The sequence below is a fragment of the Lepidochelys kempii genome, chromosome 11 (assembly GCF_965140265.1).
Source record: "Lepidochelys kempii isolate rLepKem1 chromosome 11, rLepKem1.hap2, whole genome shotgun sequence".
NCBI classification, from domain to species: Eukaryota; Metazoa; Chordata; order Testudines; family Cheloniidae; genus Lepidochelys; species Lepidochelys kempii.
Genome location: NC_133266.1, coordinates 53298903 through 53306681, shown reverse-complemented (window position 1 = coordinate 53306681; position 7779 = coordinate 53298903).

Here is a 7779-nt window from a genome sequence, read left to right as displayed (position 1 = left end):
TGTGGTAGGATCTTGAGGCCTTTAGCAGGGAGCCTAGTCCACCCCATCACAGGCTCATACACAAATGGTTGCCCATATTCTATATTTTAAGACTATGTTTTTATTAAATCAAATGTACCAAAGGTATAGGTCATCTCTTTAGTTGGCCAAATTCATTAGACATTTTGAATCAGTGATTTTGTGTTTATTGCCATCATTTTTCATTCATGGCACCACCAGACTATCACTAAGACCTGTGTACTATTACCTATGCTGAAAGTTTCAAAAAATGTAGGAATCCTACTTAAATGGAAATAGCTTCCTTCAGTCCGGCCTTGAATGCGGCTCTTCACCGTAATAAATTCTATCTGCTAAAAAGGCACAAATATGCCCTGTTCCAAGTGGATACCTATAATAGTTCCAAAAATGTAAACCTTCACCAGCTTGCATTGCCTCCCAGAGAACATATTAAAGTCACTTTGATTTATAGGCTTAAAGGTATAGAGTATCTCTCAGCCACAGTGCCAACCCAGTACCGCTGTGGTTAGCATATAGTTCTATAAAATAGAGTGACTCCTGCTCATCAACATCAGAGTGCATCATACAAGCTACTGCACACTTTATGCTTTATTTGGTAAGTCTGTAAAAGAATAATATGTGGCACTACAATGCTGACTAGCACCAAGAAATTCTGGATCACAGGACATACCATTTAGAGAACTAAATTCATTTCCATCTCTCTAAAATTCTCATTAAAATAAGCCCAGGTTTACCTGTAGTTACATTAATGAACTCTAATCCAATGGTTACCTGTAGTTACACTAATTAGTAACAATCCAGTGATTGCGTGGAGTGGCATTGATGCATTTAATAAGGGAATATTACATTTGGCTTCCGAACTTGCAATTTGGGTGGTAATTTTCTTGATGAGGTAGATGCTTTTAGACTTCTATGCTTTCAAGAAAAGTAGTTATTTTAAACTTTCTACACCAAGACATGAATTTAACCACACTTATCACTAAATGCAAGGTATGGACATTGCTGCTGCTTTGGCCATTTGTTCCTGAATGTAAGGAAGATTTAGAAGATCAGGTTTTGCTGGATGTATATTTTAAGAGCAGAAAGCCATGTTTTACTATTATTTCTTCCAATCCAAACAATTCCCCCCCCCCCACCCGCCAGCTACAACAAAAGGCAAGAGGCGTTGATCGAAGACTTTTTAAAAGTGCATTTAATGTTAAAACATAGCTGCACATTGAAATCTTCACACACATTCTATATCCTTCTCGCTCTCTCTCTCTCACCATTCCTGCTAACATGAGTGATGTCCTCTGTTACCCCACCTAAGCAAATTAGAGTCCACAGAAGTGATTTAATATTCAGGGGGCAATAATCAGATTGTTTGATGTTGGCAGATGATCCCAAAATAGAGTTAAGAAACAGACCCTTGGCAAAGTACAGTTTTGCAGAAAAACCACATTTGCTTCAACAGTGATGCACAAGCTGATAGCAAAAAGGAAGCTGACACTAAACTGCATCAGAAAGGAAATATTGTGCACCAGAGCAAACAGGTAAGAGAGAACTTGAAGCTCTGAGCTGTGCTTCTTACCTGGGAACAGGGAGGAAACAAGGAGAGTACAGAGACGCAAACTAGTTTCTTCTGGATCAAGAAAACCTAGGGGGAAGTGTCACCTACCGAGAGCAATGGCCACTTAACATTAGTTTGGAAACAGAATTTTCAAACCATACTTTTTTGGCCAAGTCCAGGTCTCTATGAAGTGATTTGCAAACTTCCTACTGATGAGGATTTGGTCCCTTATAGTTTGTGGATTTTTAACATACGAATCATCAGCTGAAAATTCCTCCTGGCCTGAAGTTAATGCCTCAGCCTTGCCCAGTGGGAAACAGCACTGGGTAAGAGCCACGGAAGGAACTATTTACCGCTCCACAAGCCTGGGGCATGTTCTACATCCTTCCAGTCCCCAGCATAGTTTGAAGCAGCCTCAAGGCTGCTTTAGATTATCGTGGCTTGTAATGACCCCTCAAGGGACTGTGACAAAGTTGGGAATCACAAGAGTGCACCATGCTCCAGCCAGGCCCTTAGGCTGGAGCTGGCTATTGGGGTGGCATAGAGCTGCCTATGCCAGCCAGGGATTCCTCAATATTAGTGAAATCCACAGTTGCCCTATTAGGGCAGCTTTATGCCCCTTTTGTGCTGGGCTTCCCCTTGACTTTATTTCAGTATTTGCATTATTTCCTACACTATTACACTACACCGCACTGTGATGTATAACTTTACCACATCAGCACAGGAAATACTACCTATTACATGGTAAAGCCAAACTCCACTTTTTTAAAGCAGTCGTCTATCATGTATGTCATTTGAAAGGTGATATTTTTCCCCCTTATTAGCAATGAAGACACATGTTACACCCAATACTTTCATGTTGTGATAATTTGGGCATTCTGATCATATGAATATTTGGCTTGGAACTCCCCTTCAGCTTCAGAACTGGAAGCCGGGCCATGTGTCATTCCAAAAGTAATCCTCTAAAACTCCATGGCTATTTCACATTTGACTTTTGCCCCAGAGTCATGCTAGTTTGGACATCTTTCCTATACTCCTTCCTCACATTGGCACCTCCACTTGTAAGAGACCTGCTACCTTGGGATCCTTAGCCCACGTGGAGTTGAACTTCAGTGGGATTCTAGACAGGCATCAAGGTTTGTGTCAGCATATTACAATGAAGGATCAGGGCCTATATTTGTAATGGCCATTAAATGCTCAGAAAGTAAGCCAAACTTAGTCACTTGCGGAATATCTTCCTACGATCATAGGTGTGTTTGGATTTTTACATAGCAAAAACACAAAATAAATTAAGAATTCATAAATATAATAAAGCTTTTGATTAATGATCAGCTCTCCCACTAGACTATCCATGCAGCCAATTTATGAACCTGTGTAAATTATTCTAATATTAGTTTTAATATTACAATGCAATTATCCAATGAGGCATTCCCATGGATGGATCATTTGATTACCTGTTCTATTTACTCCCTCTGAAGCACCTGGCACTGGCCACTGTCAGAAGACAGGATACTGGGTTAGATGGACCTTTGGTCTGACCCAATATGGCCGTTCTTATGTTCTTACATTCTCTTAAACAGTGGAATGTATTTAAAACAAACACATTAGTATCTTAAATTTTTAGTCTTAATATGAAAACTGTTTAAAGTCAATTCAGCTTCAGCTTTCCATTCTGGAAATCTTTCCATTTTGGAACTCCATCACTAAAGCAAAGATATGTCTAGAACAAAGTGAGCTTTGATATAAATAATAATTCAGTTTTTAAAACACCCTATTAATCAAACGTCTAAACCCCAGAAGATGGGTCAGAGAAAAAGCAGCACGTTTTGAGAGACACAGACAGAGGATTGCTCGATGTGTCCTATCTGACGACATTAAAAGCCCTTTAGTAGAGGTAAGCGGATTATTAAGATTATAACTTTACTCATGGCCCTTTGCCTGTGCTGTGTTCTCCCCCCACTCCTCACAGCAGCACTCTAACGGCAAGGAAATGAGTTAGTCAGTGCCCGCTTACATATTTTTAACATAATTTCATCTGAATCATTTCAAATGGGGATTCTTCATTTGCTCTTTCATTTCTGGGCAAGGAAGCCAAGAGATTCACTGCCTTGTGAAATGTCCTTAGCCATCTCCATAAGAAAACAAGGTTAGATATTAAACTGTTTTTATAAACATATAGATTGTTATCTCTTCACAGCAGATTAGAGAAACAGACCCGGAAGTCCCCATGCAGACAAACCTCCCGCTGACATCAACTGATCACGTCCTTCTTAATCATGTAACAATCCATGAATTAGATTCCAAGAAATAGGTTCACAGTAAAACATCCGACAGTGGACCCTTTCCATGCCTTACATGTGGCTTCAGGAAATTTGCTTTGGTGCTCATTATTTCTTTTACATTGTAGCTACAACTATTAAAGACCACCACGTTGAAATAGAGTTCCCTGGAGTGTGTCCTTTGTTCAGCAGATACCTTCATGTAAGAGAACATTGCCTGGGTAACAGTAATACTAAGCTGCCTAAATCAGTTACCAGAGTATTGAAGTGCAGAAAGCAAAACCAATGTGTAGTAACGGAGCACAGTAATGAAGTAGTTATAGTGATGGAGATTTCAGTCATTTCAGTCACTGCAGCACTGTACCTAATTTAGGGTTTAATTCTTCTCCCACTGGAGACAACGGGAGTTTTGCCATTTGAGAGGAGCATGATCATGCCTTTACTGGGTGAATATAATAATCGAAAAGTAATCTCCATCTAATCAAATACATATATGGACCATATCACTGTAGTATCTGTGTCTCTTATTACTCTTAACATTCAGGATCTGCCTTACTATTGTTTAGATCCTGTGAGCTGGACAGGACCACTGAACTGTGAATTTAAAAAGCATACACGTGTTTCATCAAGAACTAGGCAGGCTCTGCTTTGACACTAATTCTTCTTCTTCAAGGGCAGACTGTGCATAAAGTGCAGTTTTAGTAATAAAAGTAGTTAACATTGTGGGGTGTCATTTACTCTCTTAACTTGACATCAAATTTGTTCAGTTGACAAGCCAAACTATCCTCCCAATGACTAGTCCTGCAAATTCAGCTAAAAATACATTAAATACTTTTCCATACGCCCACTTGCTTTATCTCCCAGAGGGACGTGCTCAGATTATGACTGGTAGAGGAAGTGGGCCATGCAATTGATAATGGAAATGGAATGGCACCAGACAGTTTTTATAGAAAGATGGGATCCACACAAAAAAAATTGAGATCCCCTGACTTCAACTGGAACATAGCTGACCATTTTGTCAAAGATGTGTGAAGCACAAGCTCTATTAAATTCCCAGCTATGCAACAGGCCTACTGGGTGACCTCAGATAAACCACTTCACCTCTCTGTGACTCAGTTTTCCCTCTGTAAAATGGAGATAATGATACTTACCTCCTTTATAAAGTGATTTATAAGAGGTAGGTATTATTCATTAGTGTTAGCACTGAGGAACTGTATTTAATCAGTAAAGTATGCCTCAAAAATAAAGCCTTTGACCTTTTGGTGAGGCCCAATTTTCAGGGGCGTAGCCAGATTAGTGAAAGGAAAAGGACAGGCTCGGGCTGCGGTGCCAATCATGCCATTGTCAATCCAATGTGCTGATATTTCTTCAATCCGCATTTGACTACTGTATAGTAAATACTATAATAGCAAACATATAATAGCAAACATATTTTTGTTCAGTACAAAAAGGGTAATGCTTTTTATTGGTTTCAGTTGTAGTTAATTTCTTCACCACTGCCCATTTAAAAATCAAACTGAGTTTAATTAAAATATTAACTAAAAGCTGACCTGGCTGCTGAGCAACTGCAGACATCAAGCCTTTTTGAAAAGCTGATGCAATAGATGCTGGGCACCTTTTTGATGCAGGAACTCTTCTCACTGAGTCACATTCATTTAATAAAGAGCATCTTCATTTGCTAAGCCTCAGCCTCAAAACCAACAGCAAGAGAGGATATTTATCACAAGCTAAATTTTGTGTGATTTATCATCGAAATTCCTGAAGATAGCAGACATGGAGGAAACTACAATAATCAACCTTTCAGGAAGAATTAGGAACCCACTTTCCCTTCAGTGTGCTTACAAATCTCACTAACCCTTTAACGTATGGAGGAAATTTTATTTTATACATGCAAAAGGTTGGACGTGATGGTCTTTCCCAACACTAATTGTTTATCAGCCCGTATGCAGACATCTCTGTAAAGGCAGTGATCTGAAGCTTTTTACCAGTACACGCCATTTTTCATCAAAGCAAACAAGATCAAACCCACTTTCACAGGGGCTAGAGCCAATGTTCATCTATCTCTCAACTTTAGTATTAATGAAATGCAAAATACTAACCTGTATATAGTTATAATAGCCTTACCCTGACTCATTTCAGTGAAAAGGAGGAGCTTATTTCTGTGTGCATGGCCTACCCACATGCACAAAAACTGACTCAAAGTGAAACTGGAGAGTGACCTCCAGAACAAGGGAAGTTTCTGTTCCCCCTAAGCTGTTCCCCTTCCCCTCCTTGGTGGAAAGCTCCCAAGGCAGGCAACTGCTGTCTCCTCCTCCCCAGTCTCACCTTCTAGTGACTCTACATTTGGGGGCATCAGCAGGGGGAGCACTGAGAGCAGAGGAAATAAACTCTCTGCTTTCAGTGCTGACTCCACAGCAGTCCTGGCAGCCAGGAGTCATCATTGCAGAACAAACCCTGCAGAGTACGAGAGAGAAACTTGCACAGACGAAAGCTAACAGAAAACTGCAGGCGGCCATTTGTATTTTCAAGATTGTAAACAAACAAGCCTTTCAGGCCCCATAAGATTGAGCTAGCCTTATTTCACTGCTTGCCTTGAAGTACTGTCAGTACTTACAGGCAGCGATGAGCTCCCAAAAGCTGAAGAACCGGTTCCTTCAGTCGCTCCGGGTCTTCAGCGGCACTGAAGGACCTGCCGCCGAAGTACCGCCGAAGACCCGGGGAGCCTCCGCAGCTGAGCCCACCCCTTTAACAACCGGTTCTAAACCTGGCTTCAAAAATTAACAACCGGTTCGCACAAACTGGTGCGAACCGGCTCCAGCTCACCATCGCTTACAGGGTTATGGCTGATGAGATCAGAGCAGAACCATCCGCATCAAAGAGAAGGATGAGGCTTCAGGCAGACGCTGTGCTGCCAGGAGTTCTGCAGGTTTTGCCAGACAGCACATCCAATATACCACACTTCAGATCTACTCACCCCCAACACTACTACTGTAGTCCTGGCCTCTGGAGCAGAGACTATCCTCAGTGTAGTATTCATTATGTGAATATCCAAGATGACTAATTCCTTTCACCTTTCAAGTCAAGAATTCACATTCCACATTATGTGACAGATATTTGGTGGGCTCATTTAAGTAGCCCACTGTTCCCCTGACCCCAATCTCTTCCCTCCCCCAGCTTTTCTGAGATTGAATATTTTCTATTGCTGTAACAAACGTCTTTGCCCCAAGCTGATTTGGCTATAGTAAGGGTGGCCAAACTTAGGGACCCGCTGAACCACATACAACAATCTTCAGAAGTTTGAGAGCCGGGACGCACCTGCTGGGGCTTGGGGTTTCAGCCCTGCTCCTTCTGAAGCCCTGAGCCCTGGCAGGCATGCCCCCGTGGGGCTGAAGTCATGAGACCTCCCTCCCCGCTAGGCAGAAGCCCCTACCCCAAGACCCTCCTGCAAGGCAGAGGTCCTGAGCTCCCACCCAGTCTGGTAGGTGGAGAATTGGGGGTGATGTGCGTGGTGGACTCCATGTGCCGCACTTTAACTGTAAAAGAGCGGCATGCTGCTCGCAGGCCATGGTTTGGCCACCCCCTGGGCTATAGGGATATCAGAAGACTCTTATCTCCTTCCATATTCTCTTGGGAGACCAAGCAAGTTATAACAGGAGATGGATTCCTCAGTTGGCTATCTGAAATACTGTAATCTTCTTTTAAATAGATATTTCTTCATTCATTCAGCTATGTTTTCCTGAGTCTTGGCAGCCCACTAAAGCATCTTATATTAAGTGTTTCCATAACAAAGCAACAAGGCCACCAGTTGTTTCCAATCCAATGTCTTTGTTATTAATGTAACTTCTACATACTTGCCCATGTTTTCTTGATCTTGGCAATAAAGTTTAAATCCTCATATCTCCTTCACTATCATTCTATTATGTTTTCCAATTA